The sequence below is a fragment of the Camelus ferus genome, chromosome 7 (genome assembly GCF_009834535.1).
Source record: "Camelus ferus isolate YT-003-E chromosome 7, BCGSAC_Cfer_1.0, whole genome shotgun sequence".
NCBI lineage: Eukaryota > Metazoa > Chordata > Mammalia > Artiodactyla > Camelidae > Camelus > Camelus ferus.
The window spans coordinates 53602178-53628660 of NC_045702.1; the positions used below are offsets into that span (position 1 = coordinate 53602178).

Genomic DNA, 26483 nt, shown 5'->3' on the forward strand with positions numbered 1-26483 from the left:
TAACAACTGTATCTTTTTAAATATATATATATATATTTTTAAAAAGTAGTCAAACACATAATTTTTTCTTTTTTGGCTTTGAGTTTCCATCCTGGTAAAAGTTTACCACCACCTGAAGGTTATAGAAATATTTTCTAAAGTTTTCTTCAGTTTTTAAAATAACTTTTATTTTTGAACACTTAAAACTTCATTTCATTTAGGCTGTTAATGTATGTCCTGAGGAAGTGCTCTGTATGGTTTCTTTTGGGGTAGACAGCAACTGTGCAAGAACTACACAGCAAATTAAAGATCTTTTTCTTATTCAATTAAAGTGCCACATTTATAATATATTACCCTCCCAAATACACTTAAATCTATATCTAGACTCTTGAATTTGTTTATTAATTTAGCTGTTTGTTCTTGCATCAATTTCATACAGTTTTAAATAAAGAGTTATAATCAACTTTACCATACTCTAGAATTAATAATCCCTCATTTTCCCCAAAAATTTTTAAGAAATTTGTACAAAATACCTGTTTGTAAGACACTTAAAATCAATTTTTAGAATCCTCCTTAACCAAATTCTCTAAAAATTTGATTGGAAGTACATTGAGTTTACATAATAATTAGAAAAGAACACATTTTAATTTAAGTGTTCCCACCCAAGCCCCTTGTATATTATATTTGATAAATTTCTATCTGTATTATACCTATCTTGTTAAATTTAGTCTTAAGTATTTTACATATTTTGACCATGAAATTCAAAACCACCAATAGCCACAGATTAATAGGATTAAGAATACAACTCCACATCAAGGTAATTTTAGTATTCAACTATTTGCATTAACAGAACATTATTAGTCCAGAAAACTTTTGCCCAGGATAATAACATTGGACATAATTGCATTGTTTCATTCCAGGAATTTTCAGAAATTTCATTTATTCAAAGAAAACATTACTCAACTTGCTCTCATCAGGATAATAAACAGCTCCCTTCTCAGAAAAATTAATTTGGTCATCTGGGCTTTCCTCTTTAAAACTTGCTTCAAAATCCTCATTTCACTATGCCTATCAGTTCTAAACTATTATATCATAAACTTTGTTCCATCTCAATCAGGACCTCCACCCTGCGTGGGAATCAAATCCCCCCAAAATTTTAAAATATCCCTCCTTTGACTTTCTCCTGCCAAGTTTCTACTAAGAGTCTATGGAGGTGGTGTTCTCCCTTAAGCAGAACAATTAATTAGACTTTGCTTGATAAACAGATTATTTTGATGATCCCTTCAGTGAGGTAGTAGTCAACAGTTATTACTGTGATTTTCTTCTCTATTTTATTTTCAACTGCCCACTTAAATTATACAGCAAAACTATTGAGTTTTGCAAGTTTATTCAGCTACAGTGCAAATCACTCTTTTAAGTAAAAGATTTATAAGAAGAATCTTTTGGATTTTCTTGTCTAAAAACAGCCATATAATCAGAAAATAAAAAATACTGTTTTTTCTCAATTTTATATATTTATATATACTACTTAAAAAACTTCCCCTTAAACGCAAGTTGAGTAAATATGGTGATAGTGATTATCCTCTTGTATTTCTGATTTTCTTTGGACTATTTCATTTTAAATATCTGATTAATACTTAAAGTATTTTTTGTAGTTGAGAGTTTTTTTTTTTCTCTAGTCCTGTTTCTATTAGAAGCTTCATTATAAATGGTTGATGATCTTTAGCAATGTGTTTTGGCATTTATTAATATAATCTTACAGGTTTTCTTTTTTTGTCAACATCAAACATTTCTTAATGCTGAACAATCTTTGCTTTAGTAGAATTATAATGCAGTGATGTGTTTGCTTTTTAAGGACTTTTAATGGTTTTATGTTGACACTTTTGAAATTGCCAGTATTTGACTACTTGTGACCTAAAATAGACAATTCTTTGTGGTTTAAACTAAATAGCAAGTGCCCAGTAATCATTAGATACAATAGTCTTTTTTCTTGCCTTTGACCTCAAATTGCCCTCTGTCTGATTGTTAAGACAGCTACTCTACTTTCTTTTTGTTTGTAATTCTATGATTTGCTCATTCTTTTGTTTTCAAGTTGTCTTAAATATTTTATCTGTATCATTTGTAAGTGGCATGTCACTGGAGTTCCTTATTTCATTCAACCTAATAGCTTTTGCCTTTGAATAAATAAATTCAATCCTACATATTGTGATAAATGATATTTTAAAATATTTGCACCATACTCTATGTTAATTATTGAGTACATTTGCTTCCTTTTCCCTTATTTGCAACTGGTTTATCCTATGCTGACTTGATTCAAGTTTCTTTCTCTTCCTCTATTGCTCTCTACTTTAAATTGGAAATACAAGTACTATTGTATTTCTCATTCTATTACTGCTTAGGTTCCTGTTGTAACCATCTATGTAAACATGTACCTACATCAGTGGAAATTAAACAACTACTAAATCTGCACAATGGTTCACATCACTGGTTTCGCAAAATCTTGACTGAGGAAGATTTTGGAATGCATTTACTTCCCCAGCTCCTGGATAAGTAGTTTGGATTTGTACTTATGAACTATAGTGATGTCTATGTTTTAAAAATCATTACTTAATACTTTAATATAATGACTCGTCATGTAATTTCAAGTATTTATATACGTATAAGTATTTTAAAAAAATCATTGTTTGACACTCATTGAATTTTATTCTCCTTTATTTTGTTGATGGTGTTCTCATTAAATGATCATTTGGTAGGAGCCTGTCCAGTATTTTCCTCTAAGAGTATGGTAGGTATATACATTATTTGTTGCATGTCAGAAAATGCCGTTTTTTGCTTTCATGCGCATGATGTACTAGGTGAAAGAACTGCTGTGAAGAGGCTTTTAGTAATGTGGCAGTGATGTGTGCGGAGGGGAATTGTTTTCTAATGCTACGAGCAGGCCTTATTCTTTGAGCGAGACTGTGCCCTCGAGCTCTGAACTTCACCAGTGCTTCTCAGAGTCTTTTTCTTTAGGTGGGACAGGGTGAGAGTTGGGTATTTCCCTTCCTCCCCATGTAAGGCTAAAGGGAGCTGGTGTGAGATACTGCCTTCTCCCAGGACAGTTAGGCTCTGATGATACCCCAGCCGGTTAGGCTTGGCTAACTAGTTTCCCCTGCGTGCACGCCTTGTTAAAACGAAACACGTGTCCTGCTCCAGCTAAGCGTTCCTCCCCCTCCCCCGGCGCGATGCACGCCGGGAAGTGTTCCCCGTTGCCTGTGGGAAGCTTGCCGCACTTCTGGAGGTACGCCTTACCTCACGGTGGGTTCCCGCAGAATTTTTACCTCTCAGAGTTGTCCACGCCGAACCTCCAGCAGTTTACCAGTGAAGAGTTCAGGCTTTCCCTCCGCGTTCCTGGGGTGGTTTCCACGTGCGAGTTTCTGCCCCGTGGACCTGGACTTCCGTCTCCGCCGTCCGCCTCTCAGGTCTGGGGGCCGGTCGTCTCCCCTGCGGCCTCCTCTCTGTGGGTCCAAGAAAAGCTGGTGATTTTTTTTTTAACTCTGTGCAGCTTTGTGGTTGTTGAGACCCAATGGCGTCTTCCAGTTCCTTATGGTGGGGGTGGGGGATGGGGGATGGGGAGGGCATCACTCAGCATGCACGGGTCCGAGTTCATGCCCCGGTACCTGCACTAATTACCCGCCCCCAAAACAATTCCTTATCGGTGGCACAGGAAACCGGAAGTTCTATAATAATTGTATTTTTGCTAAGAATAGGACTTTGAAATCACAGTTCTTTCCTCAGAACAGATTATAAATTTATACATTTTGTCCCCTAGAATTGAAGATTAGAAAGCTGTTTCTAGTTTGACTCTTTTTTGTTTGTTTTCATCTATTTTTTCTATCTGAAAGCTTGTAAGTTTGTCTTAGAGTTCAGTTATTTCATCAGTTTTACGTAGCAGTGCCGTCTTTAATTTATCATAACTGGAGATTTTTCCAAATTGAAAATTTGTGTTCTTACTCAGCTAAGCTAACGTTTTTTATATCATCCTTCCATTAAATAACATATTTTAAGCTTATGGAAAGATAGAAAAAACGTTATAAGAAACATCTGTGAACACATTACTGAAATTATAATTTAATTTTACCTTATTTTCCTTTTTTTCATTTACATATGAAACATTAGAGATACAGTAAAGAATATCCGAAACCAGTAAGTTCTCTGATCATATTTTCTTCTCTCTTTTTTCAGAAGTAATCATAATCCTTAGTTTGCTGGTTTCTAGTCCTATGCAGATTTTTAAATGTATCTTTCTCTCCTTTTCTCTGTCTATAAATACACATACAAATATAGTATTTTATGGTTTATAAAATATATGTGCATAGAATCTTAGTGTATTTTTAACCCATGTACTTTTTTTTCTTATGTATTAGGATTTATCCATATTGATTCATGTGTTTCTGTTTAATTCATTTTAATGTAGTATTCAACTACATGAATAAAAATTTAAGAAGTGGGCTGTCCCCATTTTTCCATAATTTTGAAATCAACTCCTTGTATATATGTGCAAGAGTTTTCCTGTGGTGAGTTTTTCTGTATTGCTTTTTCATATTTACTTTAACCATGTTTTTATTGGGTAACTTAGCTTTTTCTTTTTGAGTTGTAATGCTCTTTATGTATTTTAGATACTAATGCCTTGTTATTTATGGAATAAATGTATGGAATTTATTTTCTCAAGTATTTATGGACCGTTTGTTATATATGAAATACAAATATTTTCTCCCAGTCAGTATATTTGTGATGTCTGCTCTGATGGTTTGTAACTTTGCTTTGCCTTCCTCTACGTATAGGTAACCTCAGTACAGCACAGACAGATTTGGGGACCTCTCATTCTGTGGCAGTCCTGGAGAACCTCTACAAGAAGATCAAGCAGGAACAACTGTGAGTATTCTATTTGGGAATAGGGGAAGGGCTTCTCACTTTTGGCTTCTTATGACCAAGAAGAAGAGAAATGGCTTCTCTTTATCGTGGGCCACAAATGATTGTTTATGAGTATGCTTTCCTCTAGATTTCTTTTAGCAGCTAAACAAGCCACCTTTAGAGGAAAATAAAGAGCAGAAACCCCTTTCCCTCCCCAAATCTAGAGTCTACCAGTGTCTGACACCAAACCATAGCTCAGTAGCCTTAACCCTTGGCTCTGTTGGCCCATCGATTATGTCCCAGGCATTACTGACAATGGCATACCTAACTGCATTTCTCTGGAGTTTTTACCATCAAGGTTAATTAATGCATTAAGCCTCTTTAACAAGGAGCTGAGCGGAAGACAAGGGGGCCAAGTGTATAAGCTCAGGCAGCCATTTTCCCAGAATCGTCTTTCTCTTCCAAATACTGGCTTTAACTTAAGAAATAACTATGTATAATAGATGCTTGGAGGTAGATTATCTCATTGTCTTCAAGCTCATTATCTGCCTTCCTCTGACTTCTTAGCTTTTCCAATTTGCAATAATGAGGGAAATTAATCCCAAACTAGCCATCTTTATTTTTCCTTTTTTTTTTTTCCATTAAATGATTTGGACTTTAATAAGGTTGCCACACTTGACACAACAGTGCTTCTGTTGTGATTCCTGTTACCTGTTGTGACCCTTGATCTCATTGCCCTGGAGATTAAAAATGATGCACTATAAGGAGATGTTTTCTTAAAGTTAGGGAACAAGAGTAGGAAGAGATTGGGCTCTGGTTCAGTGCGTCTCCAGTTTTAGTGTACCTAAGAATCACTAGAATTTTTAAAAATAAGCAAATTTTTGGATACTGCTACCAGAGGTACCAATTTTTTGTTAAGATTGACAGATGTACAATTTTTTACTGAACGTTCTAAGTTTTGACGTAGATGCTCTGTAGATTAAAGTTGGGGAAGTCACTGTTTTAGGGGGATGCATTGAGCTTTATTTGAAGAGTTCAAAAGGATTTTTTGAAAGAAAAATAATCATCTGAGTGATGGAAAAACTGGGTCATAAGATGCAGAAATTCTCCATTCAGTTTGTGCATAGGCACTCTTTCAATCTGGGACTCAATGTACATATGTACAGAATATATTCTGAAACTACTCAGGATAAAAAATAGATTCCTATTTCTCCCACAGGATCTCTGTGTAATGTCATTTCCCTCATGCATATGGTCTGCGTTGCTCGCTCACGCACTTACTCATTGGTTGTCTTGAAATTGCCTTTGAATTGCTGTGTGATGATGACAGAATGGGAACAGACAGTGCAGTGCTAAAGACAGATTTCTCAGGTCCATTATTTCCCATCCATATTGGAAACATTGATTTTTTTCCTGCAAAATCCTACTCCCTTAAGATGTCTCAAGGGTAAGAGGGGGTCCCCTGGTCATATAAGTTTAGCAAAAATTATATAGTCTATTCTGCTCTTGTGGATTCACAATGCCTATTATTAGCATATCTAGGTTCTGAGATGTCCTGTAGTAGAATATATGATCCTTGGTGTTAATGTTTATACTGAACATCGTTCTTTGGTTCTAAACTGTTGATTTAATTTAAAAATAAGTTTTTAGAATACATTTTTGTTTAGTGTCTTCCAGTTAATTTAAATGAGTTTTCGTGATAGTAAGAGTAAACTCTATAGCTTAGATTTTGCCTTATTTTCCTTTGTTACCTAGTGTTGAACTCAGTATTTAGTACATAATAAAATCAAATCTTTTTTTCCCAGTAAGCATTTGTTGAATGAATGAATACATGGCATTTGTCTGGTGGGTGTACCACCGCAGTGGAAGGACTGTAGAAGCCACAAGTGACAGACAACAGCAGCACTTCACTCTGTGACATGGAATCATCCAGTGTTTACACGAACACTTCTGTGCCTGGAAGTTCTGCTGCTTTGCAGATGTCTTTTTCAACTAGAGAGAATAATCTTCCTATTTTAATAGAGGGAAAATTCATTCAAAAATGGCTTTTATGATTGTTGATCATCGGGACTGTTTACCACTGGGAAACCACTGACAACCTGGTGCCAAAGACAGAAATCTTGAAAATATCAAAAAAGCAGCGTAGTTCTGAAGTATAGAACTGATGTGTGAGGATGACATCACCCCTGGTCAAGTTCTCAAACAGATTAATAAGCAGTCATTTTGTGAATTCTTAGAAAAGAATGCTGTAATCATAGAATACATTTTTTAAGGAACTAATGCCAGACCAGAGTCATTTCCTTTTTAGGCAGTGTTTTTTGGACTAGAAAATCTCGGGAATGCTCTTATAGACGTATTATAGCTGAATTTTGGAAAGGAAAGGCATTTGACAGTTTCTCATCTTTATGTTTAAAGACAAGATGAAAGTAGGATTATGGGAAGAGTGGGACTTACTGACAGCTTTGTGGAGAGACATGAATCAGACCCTTGAGCACAAAGTTTCTAAAATCTTTCCCATTTCTCACGACTGCACGGTTATTTGCTATCTGTACCGTTAAACCTTAAACAAGCTCCCCCATCTCTACCTCTTTCTTCTCCACCTCCTTCATGCTTGCATTTTGCTCCTTCTAACTCTTCGAGTTCCACTCCCATTGCCCATTGTAATCCTCTTTGGAGTTACTTCTCTTCAGATCTTCTCACTTTGCTCGTGTTTGTTAAACATGTAATGGGAAGAATAAGATTCACTTTCTGATGCATTGGGAATCAGAGCTTTTCAAAGGCATTATAAAACAAGTTCTGTAATTTTGCAAGAAGTTTGATTCAATTCACAGCTCATTCAATTACTGTTAAATTAGCCAAAAAAAAGTGAAACATTACTGTGGATTATTCATAACAAGTTAACCATTAAATTATCATCTGAGCTAGAGTAAATATATAAAAATGTATCATCATAGCAATTTTTGCAAATAAGTTTGTACACAGAATTCTGTTCCCTTGCCCTGTATGAGCAGAATTAATTACACATATGTGAGTCCTAGTTGAAGAAAGCCCTATTTACCAGAAAGTTAGAAATTGCTGGTGTGGGAGTTCTATTCTCGCATCTGAACTTTCATTTTTAACCTTTCCTGTTTTTTGCATGTACACTTCAAAGACCATATTTAATTTCTTGTTCTTTTTAAGAAAGAACTTTGGTCTTCTTAAAGTCATCATTTCAGAAGGCTAGCTAACAATCACATAACAAAAATAAAAATGTACACTGACTTCATTCCTGCTCTAGTCTGTCACTTCTCAGGAAGCGTTTGACCTTGGCTTATGATATCCTGGACTGAAGTAGGTAGCTTCACTTACAGTTGTATTGACTTGAAGTATTTGTTCCTGCCACACTCCAGCTAAACCTTTTCTTTGGTCCCCAGTAGTTCTAGACATAGCACACTGCTCAGGACTCATGCTACAGTCCAGTGGAGCTGGAGTCAGGCCTCACCTGTGCTGCTTTGTATCTGTTTGACTTGAGACAGGTCCTTTATTCCCTCCTCCTCATTTTTTTTCATCTGTACATATCTGGCACACCCCTTGGCACTCCGCCTGTACTCCAGAACCCAAGCACTTATTTTCTAGCTGCTGAGCATGTTGGAGCCAATGAGTAAAAGCTCAGCATCCTCCTGGAACTTGCCCTCTGTCTTCACCCAAGGCCAGCCCACATCCAGTGACTGGTCATTGAGGGGGTATAAATGCCAACACCTGGCCCCTTTGCCTCAGTTCATTCAGTTCTGCAGGACCATTTCAGCTCTAGAACATTCTGGGGGAATGTCTGAGAGCTTTGCTGTGGCTACACCACAGCCCAGCTCCTCCCTCCGTCCAATCGTCCTCCCCTTCCCCTACAGAGGTCCGTCCTGAGACACATGTTCTGATGAATTTCACGCATTCTGACTTCTATCTTGGAGTCTACTTCCGGGGGAACCTGATCTGTGACAGTGACAGTCCCTGCCTCATAGGCATGGTTGTGAGGTTTAAATGAGGTAATGCCTTCATAAATGTTAGCCATTACTATCATCATTTTTAGTAAGGATGTACTTCTCAGTTTCTGTGTGTTTTTTATGACCTTGAATGTCTTGAAGAGCGCTCTTTGAGTGTTTTCTAGAATGTCCCTCCGTTTGGGTTTACTTGGTGTCTTTTCGTGATTCGGCTGGGATGCTGAGTTTGGGGGAAGACTGTCGCAGTGACTGCGATGCCCTCCTCCTTGCCTTGTGTCAGGGTCGTGACACCAACATGGCATCACTAGTGATGTGAAACTTGTCGCTTGGTTACAATGGTGTATTAGTTTCCTACTTCCATGGTAACAAATGAGCATAAACTCCGTGTCTTAAAACAGTGCACACTTATTGTCTGACAGTTCTACATAATGGAAAGACAACACGGGTGTCCCTGGGCTGAAATCCAGCTGTCGGTGGGGCTGCCTTTCTTTTGGAGGCTTTAGAGAGACTGCTTCCTCCTTTTCTAGTTTGCAGAGGCTGCTGTGCTGCTTGGTTTGCGCCATCCCCTCAGCATCTTCACCTCTCCCTCTGACTGACATCTTCTACCTTTCCTTTCTCTTTTAAGGGCCCTTGTGATGACATCAGGCCCATTGGTTAATCTGGGATGATCTACCTATTTTAAGGTCACTGATTAGCAACCTTAATTCTCCTTTGCCATGTAATAGAATCCATTCTCAGTTTCTAGTGCTTAGGCTATAGATGTCTTTTTGTTGAGTGGAAGGTCTGCAAACCATATATAGTATCTGCAAGGTTTCTCTACTATAAAGTTACTAGTTTTTCATACATATTTTTCAATCAGTTTTCTGTGGAAAGAGATGATAATAATGTTTGCCTTGTCAGATTATTCAGAGGATTAAATGACCAAATATAGTGAAAGTGTCCAGCACATGGTCCCAGTGGTAGATGAACTTTAATCAAAACAATAACTCTTTCTACAGTTTTTTTCCCTCCAAGGTAGTACTGTGGTTATTCTTGTTTGTGGTAAGATAAACTTACCTAATTCTACATCAATTTTATTAAGTATGAATTGTGTGAAGTTCCCATGTGTACCCGAGAGGAGCGTACTGACCAAAATGTATCTAAGATAAACCAAGTTCTTCATTAACAGTTCTGATGTAGCCAAGAGACTTGTATGGCTCTTAAAAGTTTGCCCAATTCTATCCATGATGGTCTCTGGCAAGCTTTTTATTATGCTTATTTTGAACTGATAAATGTGATAACTTGTTTGTAAGTCATTGTTATTCATAAGCATGTTCATTTATCCTGCTCAGGGCAATGGGTAAGCTAACTTTTAGTCAAGACTGCTTGATAGAGATGTATCTTGGATAAACCAGATGTGGGATTTACCATGAGACAAAAGTGTCCTTATCCAAAAATAAAGGGTTTTTGATGTATAGATGTGATTTTATGTTATACTAAATAGTTCTTTCCTTGAGCATATTTCGTCTGAGAACTCACTTCTTGCTGCAGAGTGGAAGAAAAGGAAAGTTACAGAGCACTGATTAGTCCTGACCTTGTAAGCAAGCACTATTGACTCATTCTTGTTTGCAAAATGAATGGGGCTCATTTACAATGCTCAAACTGAACATTAGTGTGTGGGCAATGGAGTATAATGATGGTTTATATTGGGGCTGAAGTTCCTAATCCTTCTGTTGGATTACAGAAAGGAAGACACTTGATATTAAAAGCTGTGTGTGTATATATATATATATATATATATATATATATATATATATATATATATATATATATAGTGTAAAACATAAAGGATTCAATATTTTTTTAAAGCAGTGAGGGAGAATCAAGTTTTGCTTAATAAACACAGAGTACCCTAGTCCTGCTATTTTATAAATCTTGATTGACTTCCTCCTTCAAAGGGAAACATGTCTAAGGCAGGACCTACATGTAGGTGATGGTGGCTGTTTTTTAGTAGATATTTGATTGACTGAATAAGAAAAAAATTTCAAGGCACAGATGTGAAGACATTTCTTGGCCCCTAAGCTGCTAGCCCTCTGGGGTTGTAGAGGTCTCCTTTTCCAAATTAAAAGTCTCAGGGTGTTGTAGGAGACAAAAACCTGAGTCAGGTGGCTAGAGAAAGGAGTTGGGGTTCCTTCTCTGTCACTCCCACTTACATGAACTTGAACAAACCACCTTACTTTTCTGAGTCTTGGCTTAATAATTCTAACGTAGACAAGATGAGTGACTTTCACATTTTTATTAAAGTGTATTTTCAGTTGGGTCTTTTTATAAAATGAAAACTTTTCTGAAGCGAAAGCACTATGTTTAACCTGTGTGGTCCACTTGAAGCAGGGAAAAATACTGGCCTTTCTTTCAGGACAGCCTTTGAAGCCTTTCCTGAAAACGAGGGCATCCAAAAACCATTTTTCAAACCACTGAAATTAAAATCTACCAACAGTCATTTCAGCTATAGGATTTGATCACCTGTCACCTACGCCAGTAATTGTCAACCATGGGGTATAACCTTGTGCTGTGTCCCTTGTGTTACTGGTCGTATTTGTCAGCAAAAGAAAACCTAGTTACTGAATGAAGCTCCTAGTCCCAGTGGATTAATGCAGTGTATCAGTTCTCATCTGCTGTGTACCCAGTCACCCCAAAACTCAGTGACTTATGATAGACTCTTGTTATTTCTCATGATTCCGTGGGTTAGCTAGGCAGTTAGTTTGGCTGGAGCAATATGGCTGATTTCTGTCATGAACTGGGTGTCACAGTAAAAAAAAAAGATGGTCATCTGTATGGAGGACAAGGCAAGAGTCTCATCATTAACCCGCAACATTGCCTTTAAGTCATTGGTAGGTGACTGGTAATCAGTCCTCTGTTGTAATGAAAATACTTAAGGCTTTCCTGGTGCTGTATCTTCTACTCCTTTTTCAACTCTTGCTCTTCTCCACACCTACTTTCCTCCTCCTTTCATCATGTTGTAAGGAGTTTGGGCAAGAAATGACCTAGCACTGCACTAAAAGGTATCAGTTACATTGTTTTGAGTAGTCACTGGGCTCTATTTTAAGACAAATGGAATTAATACAAGAAAACTGAAACAATTGTTAAATTAGAGAAAGTAGAGATCAGATTTGATCTCCCTGACCATGAGATTTAATCCTAGAGGTAAATACAATGACCATTTTCCAATTTCAGAAAAAAAGTATGTATAACAATATAATTATGTTTTGGATATATTTGTGTGAATTTAAAGTGTACCGTGTTTACAATGTGTTGATTTGATACATTTATTTATTGAAATAGGATTACCACAGTAGTGTTAGCTAACATCTCTATCACATCATATGATTATTATTTCTTTTTATGGATGAGAACAGTTAAGATCTTTGTCTTAGCAAGTTTTTAGTTTATATTACAGTATTTGTTGACTATACTCGCTATGGTGTGCATTAGCTCTCCAACACTTAAAAATTTACAATGATTAGATAAGTAATCTTTTTTTAGAACATTTTTGATTTATAATCATTTTACAATGTTGTGTCAAATTCCAGTGTAGATAAGTAATCTTAACACCTCCCCAAGGCTTCGATCCCCCAGCCACTAGTAACCACCATCCTACTCTGTTTTTATGACTTTGACATTTTGAAATTAAACATTGAAATGATAGCTCTACAATATTTGTCTTTTTCTAACTTATCTCACTTAGCCTAATGTCCTCAAGGTCCATCCACGTTGTTGCAAATAGCGTGTTGTTTTTTCTCATGGCTGAATTAAATGCATATAATTCTATAATCTTCTCCCATCCTCTTAATTCATTCATAGTTGATGGGCACTTAAGTTGTTTCCATATCTTGGCTACTGTGAATAATGCTACACGTAAACAAGGACATGCATATATCTTATGTTCTCTCCTGTCTTCTTGATGCTAGCCATTCTTACAGGTGTGAGGTGATAGCTCATTATGCTTTTGATTTGTATTTCCCTGATGATTAGTGATGTTGAGCTAATCCCTTATCTTTTCATGTACCTGTTGGCCATTTGTATGACGGTAGAAAAATGTCAATTTAGATTTTTTGCCCATTTTTTAATTGAATTGTTTGGGTTTTTGGTAATTGAATTGGATGAATCCTTTCTATATTTGGGTATTAATTACTTATCTGATAAAGGGTTTGTAAATATTTTCTCCCATTTCATACATTTCCTTTTCCTTTTTTATTGTTTCTTTTGCTGTGCAGAAGCTTTTGGTTTGGTGTAGTCTCACTTGTTGATTTTTGCTTTTGTTGCCTGTGCTTTTGGAATCATATCTTAAATATCAGTGCCAAGACCTATATCAAGGAGTTTTTTTTTCCTGTTTTCCTTCCAGGAGTTTTATGGTAGTAAGTCTTCTGTTTAACTCTTTCATCCATTTTGAGTTAGTTTTTGTGAGTGGTGTAAGATAGGGGTCCAGTTTCATATTGCTGCACGTGGTTATCCGTTTTTCTCAACACTGGTTTAAATCGAAGAGACTGTCCTTTCCTTGTTGTATAGTCTTGGCTCCCTTATCAAAAACTAGTTGACCATATATAAAGGTATTTATTTCTATGTTCTCTATTTCATTAGTATGTTTTATGCCAATAATAAACTGTTTTAATTACTACAGCTTTGTAGTGTGGTTTAAAATTGGAAAGTACAATGCCTCTGGCTTTGTTCTTTCTCAGGATTGTTTTGGCTCTTAAGGGTCTTTTGTGGTTCCATGAAAGTTTTAGGATTTTGTTTTCTATTTCTGTGAAATGCCATTGGAAACTTGATAGGGGTTACATTGAATCTGTAGATGACTTTGAGCAGTATGGCCATTTTAATAATATTAATCCTTCTTTTTCATGAACACGAGACATCTTTCCATTGTGTCTTCTTTAATGTATTTCATCAAAGAGTTGTAGTTTGCATTGTAAGACCTCTCTCACTTCCTTGGTTAAATTTATTTTTAAGTATCTTAATGATTTTGATACTATTATAAATGGAATAGTCTCTTTTTCCTTTTTTTAGATATTTCATGGTTAGAATATAGACACGTAACTGACTTTTGTATGTTGAATTTAAATTCTGCAACTTAACTGAACTCATTGATTAGTTCCAACAATTTTTGGTTGAGCCTTTAGGGTTTTCTCTATGTAAGATCATGTCATTTGCAAATAATGACAGTTTTACTTTGTCTTTTACAATTTGGATACATTTTATTTCCTTTGCTTGTCTGATTGCTCTAGTTGGGACTTTCAGTACTATGCTGAATAAGAGTGGTGAGAACAGGCACCTTTGTCTTGTTCTGATCTTAGAGGAAAGGTTTTCAGCCTCTTACCATTGAATAGAATATTAGCTGTGGGTTGGTTGTATATGGACTTTATTATGGTGAGTTATACTCCTTCTGTACCTAATTATTGTGAAAGGATGTTGTATTTTGTCAAGTAATTTTTTTACATCTATTGAGATCATGGTGTGATTTTTATCTTTCGTTCTGTTAATGTGGTATATCTCATTTATTGACTTGCACAAGTTAATCATCCTTAATTCCCAGGGATAAAGTCCACTTGATTGTAGTGTATAATCCTTTTAATGTGCTGTTGAATTTGGTTTGTTAGTATTTTGTTGAGTTTGTGCATCTGTATTCATAAGGGATACTGGCCTGTTTCTTCTAGCATCATTTTCTTGATATGGTATCAGTGTAATTGGCCTTGTAAAATGAGTTTGGGAGTGTTCCCTCCTCTTCAGTTTTTTGGAAGAGTTTGAGAAGGATTGGCATTAATTATTCTTTAAAAGTTTGATGTGATTAACTACTGAAAATCCCATCTAGAACTGCACTTTGCTGTGTTGATAGGTTTATATTGCTGATTAAATCTCTTTACCCATTGGTTTGTTCTTATCTTCTATTTCTTCATGATTCAGTCTTGGTATTTTATATGTTTTTAGGCACTTAACCATTTCTTCTAGGCTGTTTAATTTGTTGGTACATGATTAGTCATAGTTTTTTATTTTAACTTTTTTTTTATTGAGTTATAGTCATTTTACAATGTTGCATCAAATTCCAGTGTAGAGCACAATTTTTCAGTTATACATGAACATACATATATTCATTGTCATGTTTTTTTCACTGTGAGCTACCACAAGATCTTGTATATATTTCCCTGTGCTATACAGTATAATCTTGTTTATCTATTCTGCATATGCCTGTCAGTATCTACAAATTTTGAAATTCCAGTCTGTCCCTTCCCACCACCCGCCCCCTTGGCAACTACAAGTTTGTATTCTGTGTCTATGAGTCTGTCTCTGTTTTGTATTTATGTTCTTTTTTTTTTTTATTAGATTCCACATATGAGCGATCTCATATGGTATTTTTCTTTCTCTTTCTGGCTTATTTCACTTGGAATGATACTCTCCAGGGACATCCACATTGCTGCAAATGGCATTATGTTGTCGTTTTTATGGCTGAATAGTATTCCATTGTATAAGTATACCACAACTTCTTTATCCAGTCATCTGTTGATGGGCATTTAGGCTGTTTCCATGTCTTGGCTATTGTAAATATTTAGTGCTGCTATGAACACTGGGGTGCAGGTGTCTTTTTGAAGTAGGGTTCCTTCTGGATATATGCCCAGTAGTGAGATTACTGGGTCATATGTTAAGTCTATTCCTAGTCTTTTGAAGAATCTCCATACTGTTTTCCACAGTGGCTGCACCAAACTGCGTTCCCACCAGCAGTGTAGGAGGGTTCCTTTTTCTCCACAGCCTCTCCAGCATTTGTCATTTGTGGACTTTTGAATGATGACCATTCTGACTGGTGTGACAGCCACACTGACTGGTGTGAGGTGATACCTCATTTTAGTTTTGATTGCATTTCTCTAGTCATAATTTTTTATAACCCATTGTATTTCTGTGGTATCAGTTAAAATGTCTCTTTCATTTCTGATTTATTTGTTTCTTTTTTCTTAGTCTAGTTAAGGGTTTGACAGTTGTGTTTATCTTTAAAAAAAACAGCTTTTAATCTGTCTTACTGTTTTTATGGTCTCAATTTAATTAGTTCTATTCTAATATTTGTTATTTCCTTTCATCTGCCTACTTTGGGCTTAGTTTATTTTCCAGGTTCTTTGAGAAGTAAAGCTAGCTTGCTTGTTTGAGATCTTTCTTGTTTCTTAATGTGTGTATTTACTGCTGTGAACATCTCTCAGAACTGCTTTTGTAGCATCCCATAGATTTTTGTGTTTGTTTACATTTTTATTTGTTTTAAGATTTTTAATTTCCTTTTTGGTTTCTTTTTTGACTCATGGATGATTCAGGAATGTGTTGTTTTGTTTCTACACTTGTAAAATTTCCAGCTTTCCTCTTGATTTCTAGTTTCCTATTATTGTGGTCAGAAATGATGCTTGGTATGATTTGAATCTCCTTGAATTTGCCAAGATTTTTTTTGTGGCCTGTTGTATGATCTTTCCTGGAGAATGTTTCATGTACACTGGAGAAGAATGAGTATTCTTCTGCTCTTGGGTGGAATTTTCTGTAAATGTCTATTAAGTATATCTGGTGTAATGTGTAATCTCAGTCCAGTGTGTTCTTAGTGATTTTTGATCTGGATCATCTACGCATTGTTGAAAGTGAGATATTGAGATCCTCTCCTATAACTGTAGTCTGTTTCTCTCTTCAGATTGCTTACTATTTGCTTAATATTTTCAAGTGCTCTGATTTTGGATACATGTATATTTATGATTGCTATATCTTCTTGATGAATTAACTCCTTTATCATTGTATAATAACTTTTTATTTTTTTGTCTCTTTACTATTTGGGGCTTAAAGTTTATTATGTCTGAGTATAGCTAGTCTTGCTTTTTTGGTTTACACTTCCATGAAGTATCTTTTCCATCCCTTCACTTTGAGCCTATGCTTGTCCTTAAAGCTGAAGTGAGTCTCTTATAGGCAGAAAATAGTTGGGTTTTGTTTTTTTTGTCTATCCAGCCACTGTGTGTCTTTTAATTGGTGAACCTAATTCATTTACAATTAGAGTATTATTGATATATAAGGAATTGCTAATGCTATTTTATAGTTACTTTCTTGCTCTTTTGTATTTTTATTGTTTCTTTTATCCTCTCTTTCTTTTGACCTTTGTAAGTGGGTGATTTTCCATGGTGGTAGTATGCTCTAATGTCTGTGTTTTTTCTTTTGTGAATCTGCTGTAAATTTTTGCTTTGTGGTTACCATAAAGCTTACATAAAACATCTTATAGATAAAGCAGTCCATTTTATGCTAATAGCAACTTAACTTTGATTATAGACAAATTTCTCCTTTAATATATTTTTGTCACAATTTATCTTTTTATGTTGTGTATTTACTAAAAAGTAATAGTGGCTATAGTTTTAACAGTTTTTCCACCAACCTTCATGTAATATTTACATGGTTAATTTATCCTTATATTACAGAATTAGAGTTTTCTAAATCTGACTTATATTTCATTTTAATAGTTTAGAAAATTTTTTGTATGTTTTCATGTTATTGTCATCTTTTCATTTCTGCTAGATGAAATTCTTTGAGCTTTTCTTGCAAGGCAGATTTAGTGGTGATGAACTCATTCAGCTTTTGTTTCTCTAAGAAAATCTTTGTTTCTCCTTTATAGCAGAAGGATAACTTTGCCAGATACAGTATTCTTGGCTGATAATTCGTTTCAACACTGTGACATGTCATTCTTCTCCTTCCTGTCCTGTAGGGTTTCTGCTGAGAATCTTTCTCATAAACTAATGAGGGTTCCTTTGAAGGTTACATTATTTTTTCTTTTGCTGTTTTTAGGGTTCTTTTTGTTTTTGATTTTTGATAATTTCATTCTAATTTGTGTTAGGGAAGGCCATTTTCATTGAGATAATAGGGTGGTCATGTAGCTTTGTGAATTTTAATGTCTGAGTCTCTCCCCATATTTGGTACATTTTCAGCTGTTTCTTTAAACTTTCTACCTCTTTTCCCTTCGTTTCTCCTTTTGGAACCCTAATTAATCTAATACTTGATCATATAGGCTATCTTTGCTCCTTTTCATTCTTGTATCTTTTTTACTTCTGACTGGATTATTTCAAAGTACCTATTCTCTTATCGTTGACTCTGTCTTCTGTTTGATCTGTTCTGCTATAGATACACTCTGCTGCAGTTTTAATTTTGTTTACTGAATTCATGAGATCTAGAATTTCTCTTGGTTCTTTAAGATTTTTATCTCTTTATAAATTTCTCATTTTGTTCATAAGTTTTCCTGGTTTCATCCAGTTGTGTTTCTGTGTTTTCTTGTAGCTCATTGAATTTCTTCAAAGGAGCTAATTTGAATTCTTTATAAGCCATACTGAAAAATTCCATGCTTTTGAATTCAGTTGTGGAGGATTATTATTATCTTTTGATGATGATATGTTTCCTTAATTTTTCATTTTCCTTGAAGCTTTGCATTGCTATTTACACTTAAGAAGCAACAGATACCTTCTCAAATCTTTACTTGTTTTCTGATGGGAGATAATCTTCTTTGGTTTTTCTTAAATCTGGTACTTTCTCCAACCTTATATGGATGCATCTAATCTACACTTTTTACTCCTTTTTTGGGTCAGAATTCTCAATGTTAAATATTTTCTCTAGTTCTTACAACTCACCAGTATTGCTACTGGAAAACTTTTTCTTTTTTCTTTTTTCCCCCCAGAAGGTGCTACAGCTAAATGTTGAAGTTTCTCCCTTGCCTATAATTCCCAGGCTTTTTTTTTTTTTTGAGGGGACTTCCTGTTTACTGGACCTTGTTCTTGCATCTACAGTCTGAATTGTACACAAGGAGTCAGCTTCAGAGGTGTGGAGCTCTGAGTTGAGCATTTGGAGCATTGGCAGTACCTGTGGGCAGGTAAGGGTATCCTTGAGTGAGGCTCTCCCAGTGACTCAAGGGTGAAATTTCTGCTGGAGTCCCAAAGGCAGTCAGCAGGAACTGTATGTATCTAATGCCCTTTGATATTTATATCTGCCCCTTTCCTGTACTTCCTTCCCTTAGTCCTGAAGGTCCTGCCTCAATACTCGTGGGTGTTGCAGGTAGAAACAGGCTTCTTTAGCAGTGTCCTGCACAACTTGGGTAGCCAGGTACTCATTCACTGCTCTCTTTTTCCTGCAAGAGTGGTCCCCAGCAGCTTGTTCCTTCCAGGGCTATGCTGCCTCAGGGGAAGTGTGGTGTTGGTAGAGTTCCTCTTGTCCTCTTCAGTGGGTCCAAACTTGTATTTTTTTTTTTATTCCCTCAAATGAAATACTGGAATCTCTCCTTAGGAAGGCTGGACTTCGACATAGTCTCTCTCATCTCTGGGTGTCTGCCCAAGTCAGTCCTTTACTGGTTTTCCCTGACTGACATTGAGAAGGGCTGTGATCAGTTTGCAAGCTGATGCTGGCTCCATAGTAATACCAATGTCTGTCTGCCTATTACTCAAATGCCTGCTTGAGTACGATGCCTCCTGTTCCCTTGGTGTGTGGTGCTGGATCTTGCAACTCACACAGAAGTTCTCTTGTTTATGAATGGATGCCAAATTTCTTGTTAAAAAGTGGAGACAAAAAGGAGAGATGTCCTATGCCCCATGATGCTGACATCACTCCCTAAATATATTAAATAGGTGCTATATGTGAGTATGTGTGCACCTTTGTGTATTATGTATAAGTGGTGCTAAATCCTATTCTACAAGGTAATACTAAAACATTTCTATATCCCTTTGGTTAAACCTTGAACAGACACACACACATAAACACTAAAGGTGAACTAAACAATATGTATATATCTGCATATATTTTAGTATATGTATTGAATAATATATAATAAAATCATATGATAAATGAATAAAATTATATATGACTGTATATGCACATATTTCTAAGAATTTCATTGATGATTGTGAAATAAAAGTTATCTTCACTTTACATATGGAGACACTTGAGCTGTCATGCTCATTTTATTTCTTAATAAAGTGATGTGAGTGATAATATGGTGATGTAAGCTATACTTCTAACTAGCGAAATTCCTTTTCAATAAAGACAATAATGAATAGTATATTTTTGGGGCTTTGTTCTCCATGACACATCCTGCATTCCCCATGAAATCAAGCTCTTAAGATTTCACTGTCATTGCTCAGTCTTAAGAGGACAACCCTACACCTGACTTCTACTAGCTGTTTTTGAGTGCTGAGGTAAGAAAAATAACAAAGTGTATTGTTGCTGTTTTGTTACATGATAGAATTGCAAACAGCAAAATTACCATTTTTTTAACGATATATCCAATGATAAGACTTAGTTTTAGAAAGCCAGAAAAAACTACTCTGAGAGGTTTTCCCCCCATTTGCTGAAAGAAAAGGCAAAGGATGAGATCAGAAATCGTAGTGATGGACAAAAATGCACAGGCTTGTTTGATAGCCTTAATTAGTGGTCTTGTAATTGGATATCATGTCACTTGTCATGTAGCTGGCAGTGTTCACTGAGAATACATCTAAATCCTTATTCTTTCACTCCCTCTCCAACACTGTCATTCATTTGGGTGACAATTCATGCATAATATAATAGCCCTGGGGTGCAATTAATTTTAGCAGTTGCACAATTTAGTAAGAAAGAAAAAGCATCCCTGGTATCACGTGTGCTTCGAAGGTCAGATGATGCCACAATTTGCACGTTTGTTGCGAGACATGAAAATTAGCAATTAACATAAATATATTGATTAACACATGGATAGATTGACATATTAATGAAGCTAATCATATTTTGCCAGCTGTAAGTATTCTTTCTGTCTTCTACAGTGAGACATATTACAATTACTTAAAAAATGAATTGAATTAAATTTGGAATTAATGGTACTTGCTGTATGAGGTATATACTGGAGAAAATTAAGATGGGTCCCTGCTGTAGAAAGTTAAAAAATAACTTATTAAAGTTAAAGTACTGTGGTACCTTGGTACTACTCATGTATATCAGTGATATATTTGTATAGTTTCCACCTTTGTCATACACCTGATGTCTCTCTCATTCCTTGTTTAATAGCTGCCACTGCCTGTCTTTAGGCCTGTGAACACCTTTCCTTTTGACTAGTGCCGTAATCTCATATTTGGATTTATTTCAGTTTGTTGTTCAGATATTGCCAGAGGGATATTCCTGAGTCACACATTTGATTCCTGATCCTCTGTTGCAGCTTTGGGATACAGACATAAAGTCTGGCTCCTGGTTAAGTGATGGTAATAATTGAGCTGTTGATATGCACCAGTGGTTTAATGAATTACTCTTACTCTTATCAGGTAGGGATGTTTCTGTGGTGAGTAGAGTAGAGTGCATGAAGTTTTTAAAGTACTCTTATTATTGAGGTTGTTAATAACTAACATCTTTTGAGCACTTACTGTATCCCAATCATTCTTTAAAGAGCATTACATGTATTACCTTATTTAATCCTCTCTTAATTATCTGAGGTTACTAGAAGCATCATTTCCATTTTATAGATGAATAATCTGGGGTACAGAGAGATTTACTGTTTTGCCAAAGACTAAGTAGCAAGTAATAGATTTGTGCCTATGCAAACTGAATCAAAGCTTGCACTTGTTCCAATAAGTGTGAGGGAAGGAAAGCGCAAGTGATGGAAAACCCTAGAGGCTACCATTTGGTGTCTTGTTTTATGTAAACTTATGTAACACTGGACATTTGTGGACTAGCTTTTGCTTTGGTGTTTGGTTAACTTGGAGTATTAGGATTGTCTTTGTTTAACCAGAGTCTGTTTATTTTTTGGTGTTAGCTGAGAACTGGAAGGTGTGATCTGATCCCAACCATTGTAAGTATAGGTCACTTTGCAGTCAAAGTGAATGACAGATGTTAAGGGTTAATATCAGTACAGTGCTGTGTACTGTGTAACAGATATTACGTGCACCATTTCACTTCTCAAAGTAAACAGAGACTTTCGCTAGTTTTTTCTCTTTCAAGGCTATCTGTAGGAATACTATCTCTGACAATAAACTCTGCAGCCCAAAAGGACAGATTTGGAAAGATTTGTTTTAAAAAATGGATTGTCAAGTAGTAGTTAGTAGTTATCCATTTCTTTATAAGTTAGCATTAGTTTCCTGATTGCAAGTGACATGATGTTCCTAGGCCATGAATTTGGATCAAATTCACTGTTTTCAGTTGATCTGTCCAGTGGTGATGCCAAATAAAAAACATCTGGCTATTTAGAGAACTAATTGGAAGAGCTGAAAATTGCACAACCTCTGTTGATGAGGCACAACTGCCAGGGTTGGTCTGTTTCGGAGGAGTGAGGCAAGATCCCACGTGTTAGCTTGTATGTTTGTGTTACTTTTCTGGAGAGGGCGAGCAAGGAGAGCATTGGGGAGAGGGCAGGGAAAAGAGGATACTGAACATGGAGTCGAATTGTTGGTAGTGAGTGGAACCTGGAGAAGTTGTGATGTTGTTGAGTGTCAGTTGAGCGCTGTACATGCTGTGTGGTCTTCAGGTCACACAGCTAATAAAGAATGAAGTGAGAATTTGGGCTTAAAAAGTAAAAGCCAGGGCTTGAAGTTTTCAGTACAGTACCCCACCCCCTAATTTCTAAGATAAAGGCTAGCTATCTAACATGTGTGATGTCATTTAATTCTTACACCTGCCCTTCCGTTTTACTACCATTGTATAGATGAGAAAACAAAAATTAAATAATAAAGTCTGAGGATTTAACAAATTAGTTAACTTGCCCTAAGTTGTTAGAAGTGTGTATTTTCAAAGTTAAAAAGAACATATTTCAAAGGTTTATCAAAGCCATGTTCTTAAACTATAACTAGCAAGAATGCTCTAAAGACTTTTTATTTTAGATAATTTATTTTCTGGAAATCAACTCCAGAGACCTGGTATGGGAATCAACCCAACTCCTGTGTCTAGGTGGTTCACTTCTGGCAACTGTCTTTGACCATTTAATCTTTTGTCATTACCTGTGTATTGCCTGTATCTAGGTTACCAGGAAATTTAGAAACAAAACACAGCAAAACAAGAGAAAGAGCCAAGAGCAAACACCTCTTACGTAGATCTGAATTACTCAGAAATTTTAGTTTGGTCATGGAGTAGCCCACGCAGATATTGGAGATAAAAATATATTTTCTTTGTACCTTATTTCAGTAATAGTGGTTTATTTTACCCCCTGATTGCAAGCCTTAGAAATAATTATTATCTTTGTTCTTTTAGTTGTAATTCCTTGGCTGATTCTACTAGGAAATACAACAAATCATCTTCATTCATTCATTTGACCATGTTGTAAATAGTAAATGGATTTTATTGGCTGGCTTACCGTATATATCACATATACCTGAATGTAATGAACTGTCAATAAGTCCCAGGTGTGCTTCACACCAGTTTATATGAGCATTTGATGCTTCTGAAGCCATATGCACATTGGAAGCCACTTTAGGTTACAAGCAATATATATTTCTTCCTAACTAGCATCAGAAGTACTCCAGCAATAAATGTGCTTCTATAAAAAACACTAAAGGTGAGATATTAACAGAGGAGATTGTAATTATGGAATCAAATAATTAAGTAAACACTGAGAACATGATGTACCCATTCAGGCGTTTGAATAAGACCTTACACAGAGCTACCCATGGTAGTTGTTTTATGGGGATGCTAAATGGGCACAAACAGTTGGGTAATTGAAAAAAATAGAACATTGGTTCTCAATCAAAAGTAGTTTCAGCATCCCCGATTTAAAATTTTTTTCTCTCTCACTTTCTCTGAATGTGTGCATAATGTTTTCTGTTTGACATAATTGATAAAAATACAGTATACAATGACCAATATATTAGTAAAGGAACTTCTTTGTATTATACAGTAAGTAGAATGAATGATGTGTTTAACTCTGTATTTTTAACTCTGGAATCAAAATGTTTGTGACAACTCCTGGTCCCACAAGGTAATAGATGTGTAATCTTGAGCAATTTATTTTGCTTCAGTGCCTCAGTTTATGGCCGAGTCTGTAGAATGGAATAATAATAGTGACCTAAAAGGGTAGTTGTGAGGATTATATTAACATCTGTAAAACATTACCTGCTCAAGAAATAGGAACTTTAATAATGATGATGTTGACTATATAGTGTGAAGTGTTTTAAGTCTCTGAACAGCGTGGAGCCAAGAGAATAAAAGTTTGGCCAAATTTGAGCATGAGGTATTTTTAAAGTATCTTGTATTCAAGTTCTTAATCATATTTAGTAGGAAATACATTAAACAATTTAAAATGATATAAATTAGCATAATGAGGGCAAGGGGGAGGAAAGGAAGAATAGGCATGGGAGGAGAAGGAGGAGGAGTTGGAGGAGGAGGAGAAGGACCTGAGTATCTTGATGACACAGCCTTGTAAAAGTTTCTCTTGTTTTTTGGAGAGAATTTGCCAACCTGCAGATTGCTCTGGATGGGGAGAATTATGCTAATCCTGGACAAGTGATCATGCTTTTAACTACCTGCCTTGTGGCTCCACAGCAGTGTCCGGCACTATGTTAGGCACTGAAAAACGGTGGAACATGCCCCAAAATATGTGTGGGGGAAGGGGTGATGGATTTGATGTTGACCAGGTGGACAGAGTTTGAAACATGGATGTCTTGAGCATTTTCAAAGTAGCCCAGAAGACACATTTAAAAACAAAAGGGGAGATGAACACTTGAAACTAGAAGATACAGGGTTAGCTAAGTTAACATCTACAGTTGCTGTTAAATTGTTTGGATGCAAGTGGAAATAGTGTGTATCTTTTGTATGTTAATTAAGACAAAGTCCACAGAAGAAGTGTATGAAACAGAAGGAGAACTCATGTAATTTGAAACCTAATGCATGTTATCTATATAGCATTCTGCTTTTCTATTGGTTATATTAGTGTGAAAATGAGATATAAATTTGGTTTTCTGTTGTTGATCAAATCTTAATTTTTCTGCTTACTAATAAACTTTCTACTGGTTATGATGTTAGTGTAAAAATGAGATATAAATTTGGTATCTTGTTGTCTCTCACATCTCAATTTTTTTGCTTACTAAAAAACGTACTACTAAGGCATCAGCTTCACTGCAGCTGATTAACTTCTTAATCTTTTCTTTCTCTTTTTGGCTTCCCTACTAGTACTCCTTGCCTCCGACTTTGTCCTCTCCTGTAGATACAGGGCAGTCACAGCTCGAGGCCCCAGTATCAGACAGCAGCCTGGGCTTGAAGACACACTTCTCTACTTCCTGCTTCAATAAACTTTGACACGTGATATGACTTTCTGGGACTCAGTTTCTTCAACTTCAGATGGACCTAATAGATTCTGCTTCATAGGGTTGTTGTCAGGGTTATATGAGTAAATCTGTGTGCAGTGTGTAAAAGTGTGCCTTGGACAGTGAAGTGCTCAGTAAATATTAGTAGTATTGTTTCATCTGACCCATCTTTCTGAGGCCTGTCAAAAATCATGTTTCATTTTGATCCAGTGATTTGTATTGAGACGTACAATTCATTCAGTTGGGGCACCTGAATTAGCTGCTTCTGTGATGCTACAGGCTTCCGTTTATTAGGAGAAGGAATGACTTGCCCATCAGTTCTTGGCATATAGAAAGGCCACAGTGGCACTGGAGATCATTGGTAACTGTTGTTGTAACTCCAAAAAGAGTGCTAGAACTTCTGTGACAACTTTTTTTTTCTCCAAGACACTGTGCCTGCATCTATGTTAGTCTGTATTTTTTCTTTTCAACCTTTCTCAGAATTCTGTGTCAGGAAAACTTGCGTAGTCATTTCTGTGCTCTCCATTCCCACAAGACTTACATAGTCACTTTATGAATTTACTGTTGTTTTCTTGAATTTGGGATTTTTAAGCTTCTGAGACTAGAGTCGACTATTTTAGGGATGTCTCAGTTTCCTTTGGCAGCTCTTGGGAGCGGGTGGAGCACATAATTGAAGTTCAGTAAAGACGGGCTATCTGCACAAACGTACACCGGAACGTACATACACGTGGCTGAAACATATTCTCCCTCGTAGCACGTTAGATGCTCTCATTTGAACAGGAACTTTCTGTACTTTTAATGTTTAGTTAGTATTATCTGTTTCCTTTTACTAACTAATATTAGACTTGAGGGCAGAAATCGGCTGGCCTTAAAAATTAATGATGATAACTGATATCATGTTAAATAACATAAAAACTAATGTGCTAACCTCATGGACCGCTTTTGGTCCTCTAGTAGCCTTATACAAACATAGCCTAGTTGTTTTCGCTTCTACATCAATGTGCAGCATCATTAAAACATCACTTGGAGAAATTCGTGAAATCCTAATAAAGTCTAGAGTTTAGTTAATAGTGATACCCAATATTGTAGTCTTAGTTTTTTGTTTTTTTTTTAATATTTGTGTTGAAGTATCGACAGTTTACAAGGTTCTATCAGTTTCTGGTGTACAGCACAATACTTCAGTCATATAGAAATCATATATCTATATATTCATTTTCATATTCTTTTTCACCATAAGTTACTACAAGATACTGAATATAGTTCCCTGTGCTATACAGTATAAACTTGTTTATCTATTTTAAATAGTAGTTAGAATCTGTAAATCTTGACCTCCTAATTTATCCTTTCCCACCCCCTTTCCCCATTGGTAATCATGTTT

At 35.9% G+C, this 26483-nt stretch overlaps 1 long non-coding RNA gene across 1 annotated transcript in view; it reads left to right on the forward strand.

Annotated features, from left to right (window-relative positions):
* The first annotated feature begins 4721 nt into the window (after positions 1-4721).
* The window catches only part of LOC116664951, a 191412-nt gene continuing 169650 nt past the window's right edge, over positions 4722-26483 (forward strand). Inside the window, exon 1 of the long non-coding RNA XR_004321507.1 lies at positions 4722-4893. This is a non-coding gene — a long non-coding RNA (uncharacterized LOC116664951). The remainder of the gene's footprint in view (positions 4894-26483) is intronic.